The sequence below is a fragment of the Leopardus geoffroyi genome, chromosome D3 (genome assembly GCF_018350155.1).
Source record: "Leopardus geoffroyi isolate Oge1 chromosome D3, O.geoffroyi_Oge1_pat1.0, whole genome shotgun sequence".
Classification (NCBI taxonomy): domain Eukaryota; kingdom Metazoa; phylum Chordata; class Mammalia; order Carnivora; family Felidae; genus Leopardus; species Leopardus geoffroyi.
The window spans coordinates 75,114,804-75,141,625 of NC_059339.1; the positions used below are offsets into that span (position 1 = coordinate 75,114,804).

At 42.7% G+C, this 26,822-nt stretch overlaps 1 long non-coding RNA gene across 3 annotated transcripts; it reads left to right on the forward strand.

Moving 5' to 3' along the window:
• The first annotated feature begins 290 nt into the window (after positions 1 to 290).
• LOC123587633 lies at positions 291 to 26,822 on the forward strand. 3 transcript variants are annotated; one of them, XR_006707439.1, is made up of 5 exons: positions 291 to 404; positions 8,969 to 9,262; positions 12,969 to 13,112; positions 25,160 to 25,247; positions 26,156 to 26,822. It is a non-coding gene; the product is annotated as an uncharacterized LOC123587633 (long non-coding RNA). The 3 variants fall into 3 exon arrangements; XR_006707438.1 differs by lacking the exon at positions 8,969 to 9,262; XR_006707440.1 differs by lacking the exon at positions 8,969 to 9,262 and having other exon boundaries at positions 26,169 to 26,822.

A 26,822-nucleotide genomic window follows, 5' to 3' on the forward strand; every position in this document is an offset into this window, starting at 1 on the left:
GATATGAAGTAATTCACAAAATTTCACCAAGCCGGTCAGAAGTAGAACTGGGGTGTGTACTCAGATTATAAGACTCTCAAGTAAGTAGCCATTAGATGATATCATAGCCCCTATTGGGTATTTTTCAATAAATACACAGAAGGTGGGAATACTTTCTAGTATGACAGGAGATATTGTCCCTTAGATGACGTAATATAAGTGGGGGAGGAAACAGGGGCATGGAAAGTTCTAGTCACAGTACATGCTAGGGACTTTCACTTCTGTGCATTCCATTTTTGCAGAATGTTAGAGCCAGGAAGCATGGAAAGAACTTTCATCTCAGTCCTGAAGGGTCCCCCTGGAAATCAAATCGAGCTTGACCTCTGAGTAAGAGATGTGACCAGCACAAGAGAACAAGGCCAAGTGTAAGTGAAATATCTTTTCTATATTAAAACATGAAGAACAATGGGAAATTGAATAAAAATAGGGAAAAATCATTACAAGGATTCAGAAGCTGAGCAGACTTCTGATAAATATTTATTATAGAAACTGGAGTTAGGGAAAAATAATCTGGGATTAGACTTTAAATAGAGAAGGGGCGCCTGGGTGGCTCAGTCAGTTAAGCACCCGACTGTGGCTCAGGTCATGATCTCACAGTTTATGGGTTCGAGCCCTGCGTCAGGCTCTGTGCTGGCAGCTCAGAGACCGGAGACTGCTTTGGATTCTGTGTCTCCCTCCCTCTCTCTGCCCCTTCCCCGCTCATGCTCTATCTGTGTCTCTCTCTCTCAAAGATGAATAAACATTTAAAAAAAAAAAAAAAGATTGGGGGAAAAATTTTTTGAGATCATCTCTAAATTTTTTATTTGTCACATTTCAGAAGCACGTATTATTTCATTAAAAAATGAACTATCTGAAAGAGAAAATAGCACCTTCAGAACCCATCTCACTTCCTCAAAGAGGATTGATATCTCCAGCTTCGCTCTGCTGGCGTTTAAGCTTTCCAAGTATCTATTTTAAAGAAGTAGGACACTGCTTCTTGGTTGGCTGCGTTCTCTGCACTCTGCTACACAAATGGGGCTGCCTACATGACCTCTCTGGCCCCTCTTCCAAAACGGAATGGTTCTTCTGACCCAGGACGCTCGACCAAAGCAGGTGGCCAAACCCACGGCACATTTCAGAAGCTTACTTCCCCTGATTTTTTAAACAACTTTGTTTTTCTAATTACAAACGTAGCCGTGTTTATCACCGAAAATTTGGAAAACTCTAAGATATATAGGAGAAAATAGAAACTCTTCCATACTTTCACAATTGAGAGTCATGATTTCTCATTTCCAAAATTGTTGGGAAGCCAGTCATTTAAAGGCCGGACACCAGTCCCAAGGGGCAGCCACAGTTTCCATGGCTCCACTCTGGAAAGGAGACAAGGGCCTGTGCGAGCTGGCATAGGAGGGCTCCTTGTCCGAGCCGACCACACGCTCCAACTTCAAATACCGTCCATAAGATAACATCCCTGGAAGCACTTTATAAACTCTCAAGGATTCTACAAATGGCAATGGTAATTATTCTCAGGAGCAAACGGGTTGGTATCTTGGTATTGTCATGATCGCACAAAGAGAAATTGGTTTCCAAGGAACGATTTCTAAATGTTCTGCTGTTGGAGGTGTTCCTGCCATTCAGCTTCTCTTTGTGGTAGCGGGCTGCTCCCTGGCATTTCATCTCCCACAAGGATCTGGCAGGACCTGTGGTTGATCCTGGCAGACACACACCTCGTCTCAGGAAATCGCTGCTCCGTTCACAGCTCAGCAAGCTTACGTACGGTGCTCGGATCTGTTTTGACCCCAAAAAAGAATACCACATCAAATGCCTCATTTTCAAGCACACCACAGGCGACAAAATTTACCTCCCAGAGGAATGCAGCACGAACCCAGCATTAGTGCAAGTATATGCATCAACACATATATGCCTCCTTACCGTTGCACATCATTTGTTCTTTGGACGTGTGAATGTTAGAGTAGAGCCTCTCAGCAAAAGGCCAGAGGAGAACAGTTGTAAGTTGTCAGGGTATACGAAGATGTTTGATAGCCCCCTCTCCTCAGATTCCTATGCCCTCTGATAAAGCTTTAGCCTGTCTAGATACTGGAAATAGCCTTCTCTAGGCTTACCCAACAGCATCTCCTCCCAGTTTTCCAGCCACCTGCCTGATCACTCCTTCCTGGTCTCCTTGCACACTCCTCTGCTCCACCTTCAAGTGGTGGCTTAGCTCCACAGCTTCCAGAGAGCCAGGCTCTCATCTGGTGGTTTACTTCTGTATCCCCAGCACTGAGAATCACGTGTGGCACTTAGCAGATGCTTACCAAGTATTTGTGAGCGAATACATTGCTGCCAAACTCTCCGTGTCCTTACCACCACATTTCCACGGACTTCCAAACAATTTAGTCTCATGCCCAGAGCCACCCACCATTGCTAGGATACGTCACTGAATAAGATGCACGGATCCACCCTCAACTCCAGAGCCAAGGACCCCATTCCCTTTATGAGGTTGCCTACAGCTGTGTGGTCCATGAATCCCCTGCGTCAAAACCAGCTCCCAAAGAGGCACCCACCTTCATGTTCTTTCTTATTCTTTAAAACCCGTTTGCCACCAAAAGAACAATAGTGTTTTGTCATTAGTATTTTCCCAACCCGAATCAAAATAAGGTCACATCCATCCCAGATACTTTGACCTTCTGGGAAATTCCCTCAACATTTCTCCTCTACTGGGAAATTCTGAAAAAAACTTTCTGTAGGATGGGGGTCATGGAGAATTGCTTATTTCAGAACGATTATCACCTGGGGGCAAACCAGGTCATTTTCTAAGCTTCAAGTTTCCCCCTTGCAGAGGTGGGAGAAATAATGTAGAAAGGATTAGAGAAAATAATGCACCAAAAAGGGGCTAGAACAATGCTTGGGATACAAGAAGGATACATTCTCATCCCAGGGAACTACATAAAACAGGGGTGGTGTAGGAATCAGCACTAGGAAAGGAGACTTTGAACTGGCAGAGGAGGGAGTCCTTCACCGAAGGCTGACAATAATCATGCACCCAAGGGATGAAGGCATAGAGTAAGAAGGACAGAAGCAGGAGGGCGACTGGGCTGGATACATTGGGTCTCCACCACCCAGAACAGTGGTGAGAGAAACCCCTGGCTCACACACAGCCAGTTTTCAGGGGGCCAGACCTTGGGGGAACACTTACAGGAACATAGGACTGCCTCCTAAACTTCTGCACCCTCAGTGCCTTGCTATCCTCATGCTAGTTCTGGCCTTTCCGAGTGGGCAACAACCTCAGGGAACAACACAGAAGACCGAGAGGGTCCCACATCCCTCGTGCCCAGTACACCGGCCCCACACCATCAGCATTTGTGTGCTACAGAACAAAACTCACGTAGTTAGCAACAGGCAAAGCACTGATCCAGCTTTCTATCCAAACCACCGGATTAATGTGTTTTACTACCACTCTGCAGGGTGAGAATCTGTCCTGTAGTTCAGATTTCTCAAGACTGCTGAAAAGAAGGAAATACGCTAACCCAGCAGTAATCCACAGATCTAATTGTTTAGGAAATTCACAAAAGAATACACCTGGCTTGGGCGTTACACCTGAATGCAGGTAATCGCCCAGATCACAACAGCCTTCAAAATTAATGAATTGGGTCTATCAGCAAGACAAGAAAACTCTAGTAGAACAGCATGGATCCCAGTAAAGAATGACTTTATTAAGAATGAGTAACCCACAAGTTCTTCTACGGTAGACATGAAATAGAGAAAAAGTTCACTTTTATCCCATTTCCTTTGATATATATTTTTATATATCTGTAATGAACAAGATTATCTGGAAAAGCCCAAATAGTGGCGAATTTAAATATCATCTATACTTGGGGCGCCTACGTGGCCCAGTCGGTTAAACATCTGACTTCGGCTCAGGTCGTGATCTCATTCACGGTTCACGGAGTTCCAGCCCCACCTCGGGCTCTGTGCTGACAGCTCAGAGCCTGGGGCCTGCTTCGGATTCTGTGTCTCGTTCTCTCTGCCCCTCCCCCACTCACACTGTGTCTCTCCCACTCTCTCTCAAGAATAATTAGACATTGAAAAAATTTTTAAATGAAAATTAAATATCCTATGTTGAAAGTTAAATATCCTAAATTGATAGCAATCATTGGCATCGTCAAGTCTAACACTTTTGGTTCAGGGTTCGGGAAACTGAGTCCCAGAAAGAGTGTGTTACTGTTCCAGCCTGGGGTCTCACAGGTGAGCCCTGGAATTTCCCACCTTTATGATTATGTCCCTATCTGCTTAGCACTCCTCTGTTGTTCACCGAGGAGTTTGGGCACATGTTTCCTCACATGCACTCGTTATTCTAAATGGAAAACCAGTGCCACTTGCCATAAATAAATAAATAAATAAATAAATACTTGCCATAAATAAAAGGCAACCCGAACAGAAACATAATTAAAATGAAACACTGTTAAACTCTAAGTGAAAAGGCTCTGAGATCTCTTCTGTTTACATAGTGATATTAGCAAGCAAAATGTCTTCCAAGGACAAGAAATGTTATCGGAAGAGAACTGAGGGGCGCCTGGGTGGCTTAGTCAGTTAAGCGTCCAACACTTGGTTTCAGCTCAGGTCGTGATCTTGCAGTTCATGAGTTCGCATCAGGCTCGGTGCTGACAGTGTGGCGCCTGCTTGGGATTCTCTCTCTGCCCCTCACTCTCCGACCCTCCCCCACTTACTTGTGCTCTCGCACGCGAGCGCTCTCTCTCTCTCTCTCTCTCTCTCTCACTCTGTCAAAGTAAACTTAAGAAAAGAAAGAGAATTGAAAAGGCAACGGTTTTCTCAATATGTGACTCGAAGCCGCTTAAAGTTGTATTTGTGCATCCACTGCCATGTGGTTTCATTCTGGAAAGCCCTACTCCACCGTCTAATACCAGCCAGAAGGTTCACTTCCTCCAGGCAACCCACCAGACCCCCACTCATCAGTGAAATAAGGATCACCTTCTTGATGGCTGTGCACCCTGTCCCATCGCCTTACTTTGGAAATTGAGAGCCATTCCTGAATGTTCGATGAGGATTATTGAGAATGTGCTCGGGAACACACTAGAAAAGGAAACTCACCAACAAAAACCGCTTCTCTAATTTTAATCACTGAATCAAGATTCAGATCCTTAGAACGGAAACCAACATTTAAGGACAAATACTCAATATTCTGTGTCGGGCAAGTCATATGCTTTATCTCACCTCATCTCCCAGCCATCTTGAAAGGCAGGCTTTATCAGCTCCACTTCTCACAGGAGTGAAGTGAAGCTCAGAGAGGTTCAGTAACTTGCCTCATGTCGCACAGCTAATACTAGCAAGATTCAAATCAAGATCTTTCATGTCAACTCTGGCTGCACGTTATAATCGACTGGGAATTGGGGTTTTTTTGAATGTTTATTTTTGAGATAGAGACAGAGCATAAGTGGGGCAGGGGCAGAGAGAGAGGGAGACACAAAATCTGAAGGAGGCTCCAGGCTCTGAACTGTCAGCACAGAGCCTGCTACGGGGCTTGAACTCAAGAGCCATGAGATCATGACCTGAGCCGAAGTCAGAAGCTTAGCTAACTGAGCCAATCAGGCGCCCCTCCATGGGAAGTTTTGATAACGATCAGTGTGTCAGAGCCTCACTTAAAGTGATTCTTATTCAATTAGTCTGACATAGATGTTTGTCATTGTATTTATTTTTTAAGCTTCCTAGGTAGCTCCAGTGTGCAGCTGGCCATAAGAAATTGTTGCTTTGCACCAATAACTTTGGTTTGCTGTTATTCCCTCATCATTTTCTCATTTATAAATGTCGTTTCCTAGATTTCCTTTATCATTTCCTAGTGAAGTTACAGTGAGCAGGAGAGACCGAATCTAGAAGAAGCAGGTCACTGCCCAGTGGTGGGGAAGCCCCAGGTTGAGAGTAGGGAGTCCTGGGCGCCAGCCTTGTGTCTGCTCTGATTTGGCTGGGACCTTGGGCAAAGGGCTCGACCTTGGCTTCCTCATCTGCAACACGACGGGTTTGGACTTGGTGATTATGAGCTCGCCTCCAGCTCTGAAAGTGTGTGATGGGGTTCCAAGTGCTCAGATCCAGATGCAGACCCTGTGGATATGCAGGTCCCCTACGCCTTTCCAAGCCATCTTCTTCCTTCTGATTCATTTCTATTTAATGAGCTTTGGCCCGAGTGCACCCTGCCTGTCTCCCAGTCCCCTTGGCCCGTGCCGAGGTCCATAGATTATTTTTTCACCCTGGGAACATTTTCTTCATTAGTAATTTGCTTCTACTTCTTTTACCCAACTCCACTTTACTACGGCCGATGGGGACTTTCTTAATACACCCAAGTGTCCTCACATGGACCTTATTTGAGCACAATCACTTTCTAGAATTCCTCCCACATTGGGGGTGGGGGCCCAGGGAGTAGGGGTAGGGAGAAACGAGCACAGGGAAGAGGCAAATCATTAAGTTTGTTTCGGGATAAATGTCATTATCAGATTTACCCCAAGATCGGCGAAGTTCAAATCCAAATGTGTGCATATGCATGCAAACGCACACACAGATACACATACATATGTCTCCAAATTTTAAAAGACTCTCAATATCTCATTCTGGATCCATTTTCTTCCATCATTTATCTAACACAGAAGAATATTTTTCAGGATACGGCTCATTTCACTCCATGGAATTATTTTACCTATTTCTGTTTGCGCATTTATTACTTTCTTAGACATACAGGACTCAGGATACGTCACCATGAAGCCATTTAGAGAAAGTCAAAACACAGGTTAATACTTGCCCCCACACTATGCTGGACCTAAACTGAAGCATGTATAGAATACCCAGACTTCCCAAAGTCTGAACCAATGCCAAGGGCGTATGAGCCATGGGTTGCACCTACCAATGGGCTCTCATTGCACGTGTACACCTTCTCTCAGCACAGATTGCTTTTATCACCAGCCCCAAATTTCCCTTAATGGCAAAGGCCTCGGAAAATTTGTAACATTAAATCTGAGGCTAATTAATCCACAATGACACTCAGAATTTTTCAGGGCATGACAGACTCCATGAAGCGTTTGAACAGCTCTGTGTCCCACAGGAAGAAAGAACAATTTCCAGGCTGTAGCAGGACGGAGTACGGAGAGCATCCCGACAGTTCTGAAGGAAACAATTCTGTTGATTGGAACAGTATTTTGCAAATGACTATTTGGCTTTCATGGGTTGCAGCTTTTTAAAATCTCCTAACATCGGTTTTACATTTATCCTTGTTGTTGTTGCTTTTTTTAAGTGGAACTAATAATCAAGGCTTTTAGGGCAAGTTTATTGTTTTGGATACAACTGTTCCTCATCCAACTCCACACGACTACCTTCCCACTATTAGGTGGGAAGAAAAGTTCTCAGTTCCTTTCATTATTCCTCCTTTGTCATAAAACCATGGGTGTGTTTTTGATTTCCAGAGAGAAAGAAGAGTGTGTTTGTGAGTTTGCCTTTATTTTTAGACTGCGTTCTTCGATTCTTCTCTAACAGTGTATATTGTTACAGCAATCTCAAGTTCTAATTTATTTATTGTTAAAATGCTAATTATGCATTTGCCCTGTTTTTATTGAAACTAAACAAGTACAAAGTTAACTAAGAACATTTCCGAATATCCTATTGATGTAAAATCAAGTTCAAAGGTAAAATCAAGTCTTGACAGACAGGGACGCAGAAGCCTGCCTGAGATTTCAGAACCAGGGGACTCACTTTTGGATGAGGTCATCAGCCACTCGGCAATAAGACATCTGACTTATTCCAGTGGCTACTTTTAATTTAAAAAGGCATATAGGCCATGGGAGGGTGTGAGTGCCTCAATTATATTCCGTCTTCATATGAATGATAGCAAACGGTGCCATTAGAGACGACATGGGAAGTCTCCAGTCTTTCCAAGGAGTGTAATGGGACCTGTAGGATCCCACCAACTGTCCACTACAGAAGCGTCACCATTACATCAGAATATTGGAACCGAATGGAATTTGGAGACCGTGATCCCCACATTACACTTGAGGAAACTGAGGAACTCAGTCTTAAACACCTACCAAGTTAATAACAGGGTCGTTAGTCCACAAACCTGGCCTCTTGCTCCTCAGAAGAGTGCTTTTCCCCGAAGTGAGTGCAAAGCGTCATGGGCATTAACACCAGAGTACCTTTGCTCTGCTCCTATAGGCTCTGACATAGTAAAGGGGACTGCTGCTTCTTAACCCTTTCACACATGCAGAGCTTTGTGCCAAGTGCTTTGCCCATACCATCTTATTTAATTCTCATAACAATACTGCGAGGTAGGGATTATTACAGATGATTCAACTGCAAAGCAGCAAGTTCAGTAACTTGCCCAAGGTCATACAGCTGGGAAGCACCAAACCCACAATTCAGTCTTGGGTGCTCTGTTTCCATAGCTCATGCTCCAAGCCACTACTTTGCCTGTTATAACTGCTTCTCTCAATGCCAAACACCATCACATCCCACAGTCTGCACAGACACTTCCCATGACCTTCTTCCCTTAAACAGAACCCAAGGCTTAGCCCTTCAAGGTCGGTCTGAACCATTCACACCGTATACACTTCAGTCTACAGATTGTCCACAGAAAGATTTTTTTGTTAAAGGGGACAATGCCTGAGAATCTCTACAGAGGGCCCATTCTTATAATATTTACCCCGCCAATCTACAATTCTTTTCTTTTGACCTCCCTATACGCATATTCTAGAATTGGTTTTAAATACACTCATGGTAGGCACAAAGTAACAAGTTCCTGTTTGATTCTCCTCTTTTGAAACTATACTACCATTTTTTATCACACAGAAACCTTTTGTTCAATCAACAAACATCGACGTGTGCACAGTACGGTGTTGAGAATTTAGGAAACAGGGCCCACATCACAGGTTGGGCTGTGAGGTTTGTTCTTTTTCAGTGACAACACAGAAGGAGGTGATCCCAGCATGAAGAAGTTAGGGTATCCTCTTATTCTTCCCCGAGAAGAATTCCATCCCCTGCCCTGGGAAAGGAAACCAGAACAGCTGATGCCCTGTTTTTCCTTGCCATACTGTCGGGAGAAGAGCAAAGCAATGAGCTCAAATACTAGAAGACAACAGCATCACATGCTACTCTTCCATATGGACTTAAAGAGAAAATAAGAAAGGATAGAATCTCCTTCCTTGTTAGCCGGACCTTCTGTAGTCAAGCAGGTCCTTTGGGAGAAAACTAGGTAAGTAAATGAGTTTGTTTTGTAAAATCCACTAGGAAGAGACTCACTGAGAAGACTGAACTTCTTGAGGGCACAGGATCTCTTTCTTATTCATTTTTGCATTGCACTTTGCATCCCCAACAGCTAGGATAGTACCAAACACAAAAAAGGCACCCAAAATATGTATGTGTAAGAAGTAAATGAATAAAGAGGGTTTACTATTGGGGGCGGGGGGATGGATATTACTATTATTATTATACTCTTCATCATCATCACTATTATAAGCAGGTAGATCTAACTTTGTGCCTTTCATTTGGGATACCGTAGATGAAGAAACTTGAACTTTAACAAAATAAGGGATTCTGGTCTAATTTCCAAGGTCTGAGCCACAAAAGCATCACAAAATGTAGAGCTGTGTTTAAATGAAATCTTATTTTAAACTTGCATTTTAAAAACCCTGGAATGAAAATCTAAGTTGGGATCTCAACCTTGTCGCAGAGAGAATTATTAGTCCCCTCCTTTAATATACTCCGAAATGGGAGCACGGGCTTGGGAACACACGGCAGAGTTGGGTCCTCTTAAAATCTCCCCAAGGAACAATCCTGTAGACGAAAGCACCTGATTTTCTGATCAGGCATTGTATTTGTCAGAAGAGATGATTGGGGTAGCACTGACAGAAATTTTATCACATCTAACATTTGTTCATTTCACACTTCGGGCTCTCTCTCGATCGCAGGACTCGTTCCATTGGCATTTGTCATATCTCGGCTATCTTGTTTCACCACTCTGTAGATGGTGGCTTTTTTAGGCGACTTTTTCTGAGCTGAGGATTTTTTTTTCTAGGATGCCAATCCAATCTGGTATTTCAAAATGCCAACACCATTGGCCCTGCTGGAAACCGATTAAACAATTTCTATGCCTAACAGCTCTTTTCAAGTTGCTGAGTTTTTGATTTTCATTTCTTAAGGCTAAATTTTCACACACACAAAAATTGCCCACTCTTTGCATGCAAATGAAGCAGTTTAGAAATGGAAATTCAAGCACAGTGAGCCCTGCATTAATTTACAAATCCATGGCATATTTAAAATATTTTTTCAAATTGCTTCACACGTTTTGGGTGTGTGACACATCGCCATTTAACTTAGTCAAAGTTATTTTGCTGATAAACTTTAGATAAACTCTAAAGAAGGCATCTTTGGGAGAACTTTATTATCTATTCCGTTATATTTTTTCATTAAAATAAAATGAGATCAAATTGGGTGAGCTAGAGCTCTCTGGAAAGGCAGGACTTTCTTGCCCAGGTGGGCCTTTATAACCTTGAGTGAATGGAAGGGGAGCGTGAAATGAACGTCCTTGTGCGTAGAAGTCCAGGAAGGTACGATTGTGCATGTCATCCACACTTTACATCTCAACTGTTCGATTTCTGGATCCTGTAAGGAGAGAACCCAAATGTATCCTCACATCTCTGTAGAGATAAAAATAGACAATATCGCTAGTCTTCAGCAAAGTGTATCCTAGCTTTCTGTTGTGTCTTTGCAAAAGAATGTACATTTGGCTCAAATAGAGCTATTGAAGGAAAAGACTTTTTTTTATCTTTTTATTTTCTTATAATACTCAATGCCAGCATATTTTAGAGTCGACATTCCTGAGATTTTTGAATTTAAAGGAGGTCTTCTATTTATCTATCAGCGTACATCAATTCATATTCCAGTCAGACTTGAAAACTATAGTGTGCCCTACCAGACAAGAATTATAAAGTCACAGGAAACAAAACAGTGGTACTGGGGCAGAGACAGAAAAATAGTCTCCGGGCCTGAACAGAGAAAGCACACGTATATGGGAGAAGTGACATTACAAATCAGTAGAAAAGGAACAACTCCTAAATAATGGTGCTGGGACAATCAGGTAGTAATTTCAAAAAAAAAAAAAAATGTTTTTAAAGATGAAGAAAAAGAAAGAAAAGAAAACAGAACTACTACTCACATCATTCACTAAAATCAATTCCAGTTAGATCACTGACATATGGAAGGAAAAATTTTACGAGTTTTAGAAAGAAAACGGAAAACATTTTTGTGATGTCAGGCTAGGGAAAGATTATTAAAGAAGTCACAAAAAGAACTAACTATAAGGAAAAAAATAAGGAAAAAGTAATGATTGATTCAACCACATTAACTTCCATTCTTCAGAAGACACCAAAATGAGTTTAAAAAAAAAAAAAGGATACAGCCTGGGAGAAGTTATCTAAAATACCTATAATTAACAAAGCATTAATATCCAGAAAATAAAGAACTTCTCTGTCAATAAGGTAAAAACAACTGAGGAAGGGAGAAGCAATCCAAGGGCATACGAGATGAGAAAGCATTTTGTAGATGAGACAAGGCACATGTCTGTTACATACAGGGAAATGTTCATTAATCATCAGGAAAATGTATAATGAAACCACAGTGAGATACCATTCACTCTCACCTGGTGGCTAAAATTTTAGTCTAAGAATATTATTAGTAAGATGCGGAATAAATATGGAAAAATGGATACCCCCATAAACTGTTGTTTGGAGTAAACTGCCACTTTGTTACTCCCACTTTGGAATACTGGTTAGCATCTCACAGTAAAATTAAGCATGTGTACATCCCACAACTCAGCAATTTCACTCGCAGATGTATAGCCAAAAGAAACGAATGCACGTATTTACCAGGCTCCGTGTATGAAAATATTCATAGTAGCATTGTTGTTCAAAACAAAACAGCCCCAGGGCACCGGGGTGGCTCAGTTGGTTGAGCGTCCAACTGCGTCTCAGGTCACGATCTCAGGGTTCACAAGTTCAAGCCCCACGTCGGACTCTGTGCTGACAGCTCAGAGCCTGGAACTTGCTTCAGATTCTCTGGCTTCCTCTCTCTCTGCCCCTCCTCCACTCACGCGCTCATTCTCTCTCTCTCTCTCTTTCTCTCTCAAAAATAAATAAACACTAAAAAAAAAACCAAAAACCCAAACATCCACAAACAGGAAAATGTATGAACGGATTACGACATAGTCCTACAGTGGAATGCAATATGGCTACATATGAACATGACTGAATCTAAAATGCATAACATGCAGCAATACTAAAGCAAGTTTAAAAAAAAATGCGTGTGGCATAATTTTATTTATCTAAATTTCCAAAACAGGCAAAATGAAACGTTATATTGTTTAGGAATATCTATACATAAAGAAAAGACAGAAGGTGATTCAGAGAAAATGCAGGATGAGAAGAAGGGTTCTTCCTCTGGAGAGAAGGGTTCAATACCATTTGGAGATACCACGCACAAGGCTTCAAAGCATCAGTACTATTTTTCCTTTTACTGGATTTATTTTGTCATTATTCTTGAAATTGTATAATAGATGTTAAACACACTCTCTTGTACGTATTATATATCATATATGTAACATTTTTTTAAAGGTTTTTCAGAGAGCTTTGATCTGTGAGGGACTAATCAAAGGTACAAACATAAAGTACCTCACTTCCCACCCCATCCCAGTTTGTCTTAAATAGTGAGTTGGTTCCCAAAGCTCTTCTCCCAAAGTCACGTGGCTTCCTGCTCACTGTGTGACTCGGAGAACAGAGCGGTGGGCAACGGTGGCCAGGAAGCAGGTAGAGCCCCAGACACTCATGTGCTTCTCATAGTGGCTGATGTGTTATTTTTCTCACTTACTGTTATTGATCTTGCCTTATCTTTCTGCCATGACACAGGCTGAAAAACACAGTGACATCTGATGGTTTGTTGACCTGATTCACCCGTCCCATTTGGATAACGCCTGTGGTGGCTGACAGCTGAAAAAAGTCTCCACAAAGAATCTTGTCCTGAAGTCTCAACTGAGCACTTTCTGGAAACAGGTATTAAAGAAAAGTTTTTGCTGAAGAAGGATCTTTACCTTGCGTGTATTTGTTTAGTCTATGCTTATTAGACCTCAGATTTCCTTATGTTCCACGAAAGTGATGAAGATGTGTTCCCTCGAATCATAAATGCACTTTTTGTTGCTATTTTAACATCTCTGAAATCAAGATGCGTTTACAATCTAAGACATGACGTAGTTTGACAGCAGTTTTTTCTTTCTGAGAATGCGAAATAATGGCTTGTCTTTAGATTCGTGGTTTCTTAGATTCTCAGGCATGTAACATCAAGTTTCAAGGGGGATTCCCATGGATAGAGGACGGAGAAAAACAGAGGTCTTAGAACAGAGAGATCAAAACCTGCTACACTCCCTAGAGGCCAGAAGTGACTGAAAAAACCCACACCTGAGAACCACTCTTGTTTCCTCCCTTCACCAGCTCGCCCTACCCTGGCTTAACTGTTTGATTTCAGTAACTTGGTCACTGATGTATAGTACTAGATTGAGGACTTACCAAATAACGTGAAGATGTTTTTTTAATGTTTATTTATTTTTGAGAGAAAGAGAGAGAGCGAGAGAGCACAAGCAGGGGAGGGGCCGAAAGAGAGAGAGAGAGAGGCACAGAGACAGAATCTGAAGAAGGCTCCAGGCTCTGAGCTGTCAGCACAGAGCTCACTGCGGGGCTCAAACTCACGAACTGTGAGATCATGACCTGATCTCAAGTCAGACGCTTAACCGACTGAGCCACCCGGGCACCCCTGTGAAGATATTTTTTTAATGTAAGGTTTCTAACAGGAATTATTCATTTCTACAGATCCTTTAAGAATTATTCAATAAGTTACAAGTTAGAAATTACATGGTGTGTGGAGGGGGTCGGATACCAGTTTTCTTTGAGATAAACCAAGATAAGATGCTTTTCTGTGTTGAGCAGGAATTACCTACACTGTGGGAGTAGCTTCGACAGGTTTCCATTTGCTTACGGCAAAGCCTCTTCAGACCAAGACTTACTGGAAACGGGGCTGTGCTTCTTTTTGTTTGATGTGTCATGGGTAGACCCAAGCGCCACACCATCTACACATGGCATTTAATAAGTATGGACTGTTCCGAGTTTAAATGGATTTAATCTGGGCAGACAGGAAGAGCAGACATCAATCAGCACGTGTTTGGCTTGTTTTGAGAAAACAACGTTAATCTGACCTGGCATGGTCCCCAGTGACCCACTCAAGGCCCAGGTAGCTGGTATCCGACATCCCTCAGGGAAATCACGATAGAGATTGTATGGTTTCCCTTCAAGTAAAGGAAACTTAAACAGAGGAAGAATTAATGTAGGTAAAACACCAGACTGGCAGCCTGAGCAGCTCTTTGCCACCTGGCCATTGTAACATCCTCAGAGTCCCTGCCAATGGCATGCTTTTTTTCCACCCCACGGAATAGAGTGCTGGAAACAGATACTAGGCAGTAGTTTGCCTCCAGTGCCCTGGTATGTGACAGTTTCCTGCATGGGACTTTTATTCTTATTTGGCATTTGAACTTTTAAATGACTCCCTGATTAATGCTTCGATGCTGCACGTGATAATTGCCTTGGCAGACAAGGATGTCTTTGTTCTTGCCCACTCACCTTTTGTATGGAGTTTCCCACTCCTGTTCCCTTATTTATGACTTGTTGACGTTCATCTATATTTAGCGAGTGTTTTGCTAATATCCAAGGAGTCATCAAAGGTGCAGCTGCTCAATCTCTACAGGAAACTCCCGCTTTAAGGGGCTAGCTCTACTCTAGGAGGATCTGCTCCGGAACATTCCTCTGCAGGAAGATGAGAAATGCACTTCTTGATTTTTAAATTAGCTGGCTTGTGTTTCTATCTTTCCCCCCATTTTTGGAGCTCAGTGAACTCATATGTTATTCTTGGTTGGTTGTCAAACCAGCAAGGATGTTTTTCTGATCGTCTTTATGTGGAGTTATATTTGGCTGTTTTTTCCTCCCTTTTCAGAGACTCCTTTCTTCACTGTGTGGACACGTGACCTTGTTTTTGTGTTTTCAGTGTCCCAAGCTAGGAAACTTGTGATAGTCCTTTCCTGTTCCTTCTTGAGTCACTGGTTTATGTCACAAATGCTTGGCTCACTTCCTCCATGTCCTTAGGAAGGGGGTCCTCCAAAACAACCCCCACTGCTGCCTCTCTATCTCTGTGTGGTTGCCACAGCACAAGCCATGACAAGGCCCTTTCTTTCTCAACCCCATCCCAATCGGGTTAATTAACGGTATACTCAGAATACACTATTTTAAGGTGATCTTGCTACAAGGCAAAGCCCCTACAGAGTTCTCAATTCCACAAGGAGCTGCCTCTTTGCAGTGCAGAGATGACTCCCCATAAGGCCTCATGGGTCTCTCCGTCAACCCACTTCTATCCATCCTTAGAAACAGAAAATATTGATTTCCCCTTGGTCCAGGCTTCCAAACATCAGGAGGGGGGGATATCACCCTTTTCATACATATCTTGAACAAAATAAGAAGAGAATATCAGAATCGATTTCACAAGTGCTTTTGAAACTGACAAGAATCCAGCAGAGGAGAAAAACTAAACCCAGGAAACTGGAATGGATAGAGGAAGGGGGGATTCGAGAATGTTCTGCTTTAACTGTTGCCCCTTCCATGCAGCATCCATCTGCTCTTGTGGCTGAATCAGGGGAAGGATGGGAACCAGCCTTCGCAGGCAGCCTGCTGTGTGTGCTACTTTAACACCCATTTTGGAAGACAGTGTGATACAGGGGTTGAGAGCACAGGCTCAGGGGCCGGGTTTGAATCCTGCCTTTACCACTTCTCCGCCATGAACCCCTTAGCCAGTTATTTTAATCTCTCAGTGCCTCAGCTTCCTCATCTAAAATGGGGAGAGAGGGGGATCATAATAGTACCTCTCCCCATGAAGTTAGGAGTAAGTAGGTTGATATTAAACAGAGCCTGGCATGGAATAACTACTATACAAGCATCTGATGAACCTAAAGTTCACTGAAGCTGAATAAATAAACAAATAAATGTGACCCTCAGTCCTCTGAGCTACGTATTTGTAACCAACATCCCTGGTTGCTGGTTCAAGAGCCTCTCATCCTCTCGCTTCCTGTGGGCAGGGCTCTCCTCCACTTGATGGAGGCTGGAGATGCCATACGCCAGCCTTCCCAGCATCCCTTGCAGCTGAGACATGAACATAGAACCCAATCGTGGCCAGTGGAAACTGAGGACATTTTTGCTGGTGCCTTTTGGAAAGATTTCCTTGCCCTACCAAAAAAAAAGTGGTTTGACAAGGAGCCCCCTCCCATGTTTCCTGTGTGTTGACATCCTTCTATACCCCATCATCTTGTGACCACAAGGAAAAAGCCAAGAAAAGCCAATCTAGTTCCACTGAAGCAATTCCAGACCCACCTAGGCCCAGGCTCCTTGTCAAACACAGTGTTGAAATAATGCATGTCCTTATTCTGTAAGTCATTTGTAGTCAGTTGTTTATAGCCAGATGCATCCCAAATAACACAAGGAGATTTTAAATGAGGAAATGGAGGGTTAAGAAGGCTGACTAATTTTGCTAGCCAGGCAGATGGTAGGACTAGAATTCAAACCCCATCTAACTCTAGTTTGAGCTCTTACTGCTGCATCAGGAAGCCACCCCAACTGACAGTGCTCAGCGACTAGACAAAGCCAGGTAGGACCCAGAGCACCAAGGGACTGCTGTGTTCAGGACTGACTCTTCAGCAGAGCAAAAAATAACAAATGCCTTACGATGTATTGTTCCTCTCTTGTCTGCAAAGGACTCTCACGTCTAGAAATGTAGAAGTGGAAGGGAGCTCATAGACCATCCAGCCCAGATGACAAAACTGAGATGACCAAAGTCACACACCTGGTTAATGACGAAGTCAGATGAGAACTGAGGTCATGACCTCATTTTACAGGTGGAGAAACCGAGGCACAGAGTGGGTTATGTGTCTTGTCCAAGGTCACAGACTAATAAAGCTGGCATATAAATTAGGCAGTCTGTCTCCCAAGTCCTCGATTGCTATAACATACGCCCTACAGTGACCAGCTCTGTAACTTGGGCCTTGCTTATAGAGATGTGCTCTCATAATCTGAGGGAGGAGTGTAATAATGCTGTAATCAACATCACAGATGCCAAAAAGGTTAGCTCCAAAATTGTGAACTCCCCAGCCTGGCTGGCTGAGAGAACAACTGGCCCATCAAGGCTCACATGCAGAGCTGGATTGCCCAAAGGCCACGCTAACTTATGCAGAGAGCACGGGTGAACCAGGGGCAACCAGAAAAGGAGGAAACTCAAGTTGGAAAACTTTAGTCTAAATTTTGTAATAAAAAAAAAAAATCTGAGGGGCACCTGAGTGGCTCAGTTGGTTAAGCGACCAACTTTGGCTCAGGTCATGATCTTGCAGTTCATGAGTTTGAGCGCCACATCCGGCTCTCTGCTGTCAGCATGGAGCCCGCTTAGGATCCTCTGTCTCCTTCTCTCTGCCCTCCCCAGCTCGTGCTTGCTCTCTCCCTCTCTCAAAAATAAATAAACATCTTTTTTAAATCTAAAAAGATGTAGTTTTAGCATGTAGGTAAGCTTTGTGCTTTATAGCTGTGACCCCAGATACCATGAAGCAGAGAAGAGCCTTCCCTGAATTTCTGATTCGCATAGTCCATGAGCATAAGTTTTGGTGTGGTTGACAACACTCTCAGATCACAAGAATCAGTAGTTTTTCAGATTCCATCCCCTGCCCCTCCTCCTGCAATACTACAGTGAAATTCAATTCTGACACTAACCACCCCAAGTTAGGGTCAAACTCCACAAGTTCAAGGGTATAGTCCCCAGCAAGACTGCCCTCACTTCAGATGCCAGTCACAACTTTGAGTTTTCCCAGACCACCCGCACTTCTGACCAATTAGCTACAAATCCAAGGGATCTCACAACCCCCCCTTAGGTTCAACAACTGGCTAGAATGACTCACAGAACTCTGGAAAGTGCCATACTTATGATTACAGTTTTATCATAAAAGACACAAATTAGAAACAGCCAAATGAAGAGACACATAGGGCAAGGCCTGAGTGGGTCCCAGACACATAGCTTTTATGCCCTTTCTCCATGGAATCAGGACACATTGCCCTCTCAGCACACTGACGTGTTCACCAACCAGAAAACTCCCTCAAGCTTTGGTAACCAGTTTTTACTGGGGGTTCGTTATATAGACCTGATTGATTAAATCATTGGCCACATGATTGAACTCAATCTTCAGCCCCTATCTCCTCTATGGACATCAAGTTCACGTAAAGTCCCAACTCTCATATGGCTGGTCTTTCTGGTGACCAATCCCCATCTGAGTCATCTTGATAGCATAAATTCAGTTGTGGTCCAAGGGGCTCTTAAAAAACAAAGACACTCCTATCACTTGGGAATTTCCAAGGATATGGAATCTTCCTCCCAGAATCCAGGGACAAAGGCAGTCATATTCTTTATTATACAACACCCCACCCTTCACTTCCCCACATTCTGCTTTGTGATGTTTAGGCTGGGACTCTGCAAACCACATTTCTCCTTTGCCAGCCAGCTCTCTGTTAGACTTTGCCAAAGGCTTGCTAAAAGAAGACTGGAAGGCAGAAGGAGGGAAGAAGGATTTAGTCCTTTGTGTCTGCCTCCTGTTTTCCTCCTGTTTCTGTGAGCATGACCCCAGGCACACTTTCCACAGCTATAGTAGCCGTTAATTTCAGTACCTATAGTTGATTCCAGTTTTCAGTTTTTTAGCATTCCCAGAACCAGCCTTACCATGCCTTCTCAGAGACCACAGAACAAGCCAGACATCAAGGGTCCCCTCCCCTATTTTGAAGTCTGAGTCCAGGCCTCAGGGAACCCGTCCTTCCAGGTCAGAGACACCAGTACCAGCTAAGCAGCATCTCTTCCTCAGAGGTCTGTGTTCCAGGTGCATAAGACTTCCCTTCCAAGTTCAAAGACACTAGAACCAGCCACTGGTGCCCTCCAAAATCTTGAAAGGAAGAGAAAGAAAGAAAGAAAGAAAGAAAGAAAGAAAGAAAGAAAGAAAGAAAGAAAAGAAAAGAAAAGAAAAGAAAAGAAAAGAAAAGAAAAGAAAAGAAAAGAAAAGAAAAAAGAAAAGGGAAGGAAAGAAAAGGAAAGGAAAGGAAAGGAAAGGAAAGGAAAGGAAAGGAAAGGAAAGGAAAGGAAAGGAAAGGAAAGGAAAGGAAAGGAAAGGAAAGGAATATCTTAATTTTAGCTCCACACAGCCCATCTCCAAGCTTCTATGTTTTAATAATTCTGACCATTGCACTTTGTCTCCTCAGTCCTGGGAATGATACTTCAATTCCCTTTTGCCTTTTTATTTCTTTGATATCCAGTTAACAGTTCTTTATATTTAAGTTCTTCTGTTCAAAATAATTAATGGGATTTTTATCTACTGACTGGTACACAGATTGTCAAAGATGATTCCTCTCCAGAAACAGATATTGTCTGTCATCTCAGAAGCTCATCTTGGCTCCCTTGGGTTTCCTATATCATCATAACATAGCTTTAGAGCTGCACTGTCCAAGAGAACCTTCTTGGATGATTGAAATGCTGCATATCAGCACTGTCCGTTATGGTAGCCAACAGCCACATGTGGCTTTAAGAACTTATATGTGACTAGTCCAACTAAACAACTGAATTTCTAGTTTTATTTCATTTTAATAAAATTGACTTTGACACATTTGGCTAGTGGCTACTATATCAGACACCACAGCTATATAGCCTTGTTTCTATTTCCTACCAGAACTTATCCTTCTGTTTTTCTGTAGCACTTCATCCTATGAAGTATTTTTCATAGTGTATTCTAACTATTTTTGTGGTAGTCTCTCTTAACAACTGTAAATTCCTGGAGAGGCCATCTGATGGTCTTGGTGCCTGGATACATGGCAGAAGAAGATGCTCAAAAATGATTCATGAATTGAGTATAGTGTCCAACCACAGCACAGTGCACAGCCTGAAGCCCCGTGTCAGGGAGGAAAGAGATGGCCTTGGATTGCAGAATGAAACTGCTAAGACAGAGAACTTACCTCTTTGTGTTTTCACTTTCCTCATCTCTAAGTAATTTCTATAGGGTAAGTTGAGCTTATTGGCTTAGAAAGCTGGTCTGAAAACTAAAGATTTTTCTTGGCATTAACCTCAACATTCTATCTCTCAAAACTGGGTTTAAGGATACCTTATCCTCCTAACAATGCTCTTAAAGTCTATAGGTTAAGAAGAAGAAGAAAGAAACTTTCTCTAGCAGAAAACACATAGACGAAGTTTAGAAAAACCCACCTCTGCCCTTTGGTATTAAGGGAATGATGAGGGACTCCATTTCCTTCTATCATTATTATCCAATTGGTTACCCAACAAAGAATTATTGGACAAATCCACTATAATCCCAAACTACTTGAGACTATAGAAATCAATCAAATCTCTCTGCTAATCTCTCACATGGCAGTTTGTACTTCTGTTTGTAGCATATACTATAATTAAGTATCCTAGGAGTGATATATTTGTTGTATGCTCACCTAACCAGCAGGTGGAAAGCTACGTGAGGGTAGAAGCCAGACCTGTCTTTTCACACCTTCATTCTCAACAGAACAGCAGCAATATACATAGATTCAATGTGGTAATTACTAAATCATTTTTGAATAAATAAATAAACAGAAAAAGAATTTGATATATATTTTGAAAATTAGTCGCCAATGCCTTAACCTGACAAAAATTGGTAATTTCATGTAACAAGTCTTCTTAAGAAAATTGTTGACCAAGAATTAGAAACTCTAAAGCCCCAAAATGAATGTGGCTGGATGAAACATGATAATGCCTAATACCTGGGTTTCCTTTTTCCCATAATTCTTTCATTGCCCCACAGTCCTCCACTCATTGAATTAGCAAACACCAAAGAAGTCAGTAGGGGATATAAACAGGTGTTTTAAATTTTATAAAGGAGACAAGAGTCTTGAAAACAGAGTCTTTTCATTGCAAGAGCAAGGCTTTTTGAAAAAGAAAAAGAGCTTTGATCTTCAAAAAGCTAACAGACTGAGGAACTCAGAGCATGCGGTTACCCCTAAACCAGAAAGGAGAAGAGAATGCCTGATGAGGTGACAATAATTTTCTGACTCAAAAACAGATTGGTGTTGACCAGCAAGGAGAAGGAAGAGGGCCCAAGAAGAGTTTAGATGTTGGGGGATTTAGATGGCATGCCCCTCCCCTCTGGGCCAAGCCTAGAGGCTTAGGGAGAGGCACTCCAAGCAGAGGCGTAGGTAATCAGCAGTCTCATGGAGAATACCCTTGTTCCACCATAGCCTTGCAACAGCCAAGCAGAAATGGCAATAAAACCTGTCTGCAGAGAGGACCCACCCTGCATCTTCCACAGTACTGGTGAGGCAGAAAGGGCAACTGAAGGTTCCTGTGCACACAGAAGAAAATTTATCATGAAGCTAAAGAAATTTAAACTTCAGTGCCCTCATTTGCATGCCCACTTACAAAGGCCCAGAAAGGATCCTAGCAGTGTATTCATATAGTCCCATATTTTTTTAAAAAATTTTCAACAGTAAGAGAAACTTTATCATCAATTGGTTAAGACCACTGTCTTCTTCCATTCCAACTTCTCTGACACACTTCCCCCGTCAGATGACGTTGGAGTAGCTGTTGGCATATTTGGGATGCAGCTAAGAGGAAGTTGAGTTGAGAATACACTTATATTTGAGTTTAGTCAGATATATTTATATGGTTCCCAGTCATTTATGTGTCTAATTGTTTTTGCTAGCCATCCAAGTATACAAATGAGTGCCAAAAAATTCTCCTAGCATCCACTGTGCCAATACCCGGAGTCATGGCACAAAGTTGCAGAGCCAGAAGTTACAATCTGATATGAACATATCCTACAGCAACGAGAACCAGAGCGACATGGATAGTGGAGGAAAAGGGTTTTAAATGTGTGGAGACAGATGCTAGCCCATGGAAACTTCTTCTAGTCATGAGAAGTGTGAAATTATAAGTGAAGCATTTAGCTTCCATTGATGCCGAGTCAAAATGGAAGTTCTTCTCAGCCAGGAAATATACTCAGCAGTATAGTCAACCCAATAAAATCATAAGTGTGTGTTCTATTTCTTAAAGGTAGCTCCCCAGATTAAATTAGGTCTCTGCAAAAGCTGGATTCTCCCCTGCTACACTCAAAAGGAGCCAGGAGGTGCTGGGAGATGTTAGTGGCCCTGTGGAAACACACAGTGAGCCACACTGAGAAACATACAGGCACACAAGAACACAGAGGGACCTGCATGACCGGAAATAATGCACCCTGAAGACTTTTCATCAATAAATAAAGGAGGGACCAAATGCCTACTCCTGATGCCAGAACAATAACTAACCCCCTGGTACTCTGATCAATACTGAAGAAGAGGAGAAGACCTAGTTCTGAATTGAAGGAGTTTAAATACTCAGGTGCCCAATATCCTAAATTGACTAAGTTGACACGTAAGTAACTGATATTCAGGGCCCCAACATCAGTGGGAAAGCAGAACATCATATCTTAGCTCAATTTAGTTACAGAAGAAGGTTAATCTTCACACACGTGAGTTTTGTGACTGTAAAATTAAGACCCCGTACATAAACCCAAGCGAAATTCTGCCAAAGTGGCTGAGTCAACTCAACCTACCATGTTGCTGATGGCAATGGTAAACTTTGCCCGAGTCCTGGGCTCCCGGAAAATAGCAGTGATTGAGAAATCCCCTACCCTTTTGGGTTTCAGGGAAATAAATCTAATCGCAGCATACCTCCTTTCTCTTCCATATTCAATATTAGACATATCTCTATCCTTTCTCATGATTCCCATAAGACTCATGGATGACTTCCTTGTTTACTTGTCTCCACAAAGTCCCCTGCTCCCTGCATTTTTTTTCCTGAGACATTCCTCATTAATGAAATACTCTCGGTTGCAACAGCCTGAACAAAACCATCTCCTTCATTACTCTGTGCCTCAGGTCTTTGACACTGGCATGTTCTCACCAAATGGTAACCCAGAAGCTAGTTGTATTTGGAGTCACGAACCCAAGATTCTCAAGCATAGAGAAGTGGGGCCTATGAAGGATCAGCGCATACCTTCAGTGGAGAGGACTATTTGGAAGTTAAAAAATAAAATAAAATGTCAGACTTCCAAATGATACTAGTTTTTTTAGTACCTAGAAATTGAGAAAATGACCAATTACCCTCAATTAAAAATGCTTTACAAAACATTTTATTTTATTAATTCCTAGGGAGATAGACATACATTGGATAAATTCAAACATATATCCAGGTCAAAATCATTTTTTCTGTTCAGGATCCATGACTTCACACATTTTTTAAGTATCTCTATGATCCTCAGAGATATGTGGGCCACAAGTTGGGAACAACTGACTCAGATATTTTCAGGTGAAAATGAAAACATGAGGACAGAGGGGTTGATTTGGTTGGGGTGGGCAGAATGTCAGAGGACCTGGCACCATCCTTTGGAAACCTGTTGGCCAGGCAACCTCGCGAAACACAGATATTGATCCCCCTTTGTTAGTCGACCCCCAACCCTGGAGCTGGGAAGATGCAAAACCAGTCACATCTTCCAGGCTCTCCTTATCTGGACCCACAGGGAGGCATTGCCCTCAATCCCCCTCAGGCCTTCTCTCTTGTCCTCTCCCCAACACACACGCATGCATGCACACACACACACACACACATGCACACACACACATGCACACACACACACCCCTCATCTCTGACTCCACACTCAGGCCCCTGCTCCCTGGTAACCTTAATCCTTTTAGAGGGAGGCAAAGAAAACTCTCTTTTTGGACAAGATCAAAGACCCACCTGAGACAGAGAAAGAAAGAGAGCCAAGCCAGGGGCACATCAGGGCTGCACTCTGCTTCCTTGGTTTCACCCCTTCCTTTCCAAGCTGGAGTCCAGCCCCAGCGTTGAAAATGCCAACAGAAAAGGAATATCTGAATTTTTGAGAACACAGACAACATATCTGTAGATATTTCCAAATGATTTTAAGGCATGCCTGGTGAGCCCCTTTACAAATGTTAGGAGGGGAATCGTATATTGGTCATATTTGTATACAATAGCAAATGTCCTTTGAAAAACCACACTGACAAACCCACACAGATTTTATAGTCTCCTATAGAAATTTAATGAATATTGAATTTAATATCCCATCAAAGTATTAAAAACTAGCTTCTATGCTGTTTGAAATACATGACCAATCCTCGTGCAATGTTGGTGGCACACAACATTCCAACATGGAACTGTTCGTTATCTTTTTGTATAACACCATTCCATTCCCATCTAGGATTTTATTCTAGATCCAAGGAGTTAAGACATTGTATAATTTCCAAAAACTCTACAAACATACATTATTTTTTTTAATGTTTAATGTTTATTTATTTCAGAGAGAGAGTCAGAGCATGAGCAGATGAGGGGCAGAGAGAGAGGGAGACACAGAATCCGAAGCAGGCTCCAGGCTCAGAGCCCCAAGCGGGGCTCGAACCCACTAACCATGAGAGCATGACCTGAGCCGAAGTCCAGCCTCAATGGACTAAGCCACCCAGGCACCCCCGAACATACATTATTCTTAACCCTCAAAATGCATTTCTCATAGGGCAGGTAGGATTTTTAGACTTTGGATTTTGAAGCAACTCTGACAATTTCATATCGCGATGTCTGAATTTAATTTCCTTCGGCAAGATCAAAGTGTACATTATTGTGATCAGTGTGGAAAGAACCGAATGCAGGGAGATGAAAACATCCTATGTGCGTATTGGTGATTTATGTTCGATACAGAAAAGAATTGTGGTTTTATGGATGGGAATTATTTTCCCTTCTGTTTAATATGTAGGCCATGTCTCCTCTGGCTTCATAGCCGGTTATCTTTCTCCTCCTACTTCACACTTTCCAGAAGCCTTCTGGTTTCACAGCGGACACATTGTAAATCTTCCCCTTCTAAGTGTCCCACATATGTTTCATTAAAAGTGTTTGTTTCTTTGATCAGCTTGACGTTTCTAATGTGAAAAAAATAATAACTCTGTCGCCTGGTGCTTGGAAATGTATAGGCCGGAAGTGAGGAGCAGAAGACGACGGTAAGCATCAGGGGTCTCCGGGTCCACCACTCAGGCTCTGCCAGGGTTTGGGCTGTGCCCGCATCTGCCAGGCTAGCATGGGTGGGAGAGATAGGAAATAATGCATCTTGGTCTGCTAAGGCTGCCATAACAAAGTACTACACACCCGGAGGCTTAAAACAACCCAGAAATCTTTTGTCTCACTGTTATGGAGACTGGAAGTCTGAAATCAAGGGATCCACAAGGTTGGTATCTTGTGATATCTTCTGAGGCCTCTTTTTCCTTGGCTGGGAGATGAGCATCTTCTCTCCTGTGCACTCAAGTGGTCTCTCCTCTGGACACGTGTGTGTCTGCATCCCAATTTCCCTTTCTTACAAGGACACCGTTCCTATTGGATTAGGTCCCGGTCTAATGACCTCATTTTAATGTAATCACCTCCTTTAAGTCCCCATCTCCAAAAACAGCCACATTCTGAAGGCCTCAGGATTAGGCTTTCAACATATAAATTTGGAGGGGACACCACTCAGCTCAGAACACCTGATATTTGTTATACTTTGGAAAAGTACATGAGGCAGAGGGGGGGGAAAGGGGAGCCAAGCAGAGGCAGCCACCATGGATTCCCTATCAAAGTAGAGTGGGTTTTTTTATTTTTTAAAGACTATTTCTTAAAGCAGTTTTAGGTTAACAGCAAACTTGAGAGAAATGTAGAACAATTTCTCATATACTCCTTACCCCCACACACGCATATCCTGCCCCATGGCAACATCTCCCCACCAGAGTGGTACGTTTGTTACAGGGGATGAATCTACACTGACACGAAATAATCACCCCAAGTCCAATGCTCACCTTAGGGCTCATCTTTGGTGTTGTTCATTCTGTGGGTTTAGACAAATGTATAATAAGATGTATATTAATGTGGCCTCATATAGAGTATCTTCACAGTCCCGACAGAGTGGACTTCCGGGGACTTCAGACCACTCACAGAGTGTGGGTGCCAACACTTCAGCAAATTAAGCCATCGCAGCAAAGGGAAGGCAAGCTCTGAATCATGGATGAAGGTCTATTTGGATCTCCTTGCCCTCTGAGGCAGCCCATTTCCCAGCAGGGGGAATGGCACAGTGCATGATCATTCCCCGCCCCGCCCCCCTCCTCCTCCACCTCCTCCATGTCATCATTGTCAGCGCTGATCTCAGAATAATCTCCCAGGAGCCAACATGTACTTGTAGCCCTTGTCCCCAGGGGTCCAAATGACTAAACTTCCATTATAGCTCCAGAAGCATACATAATCTTTACTACACAAAAGGGCATACCATTAAAGTCCTCTGCCGCTAGGGAATTGATTAGTGTGCCACCCATCCCACCTCCAATGTGACTTTCTTCAGACGGTCATGAGAACGCGTCCACGTCAGGACTCCCGAACTCCAATCTGAGTCTTGTAATACTCTTACCAATTAGCATATGGAGTCCTCCCTCTTGGTTACAATTTTGAAATTGCTGGCTAGACTCCTACGGCCACACATAAATTGGCTTAGTTCTGGAGGCTATTTCACATGTGGGGTTGGCTTTTATTTGTTTGGATTAAACCATTAGATTTTT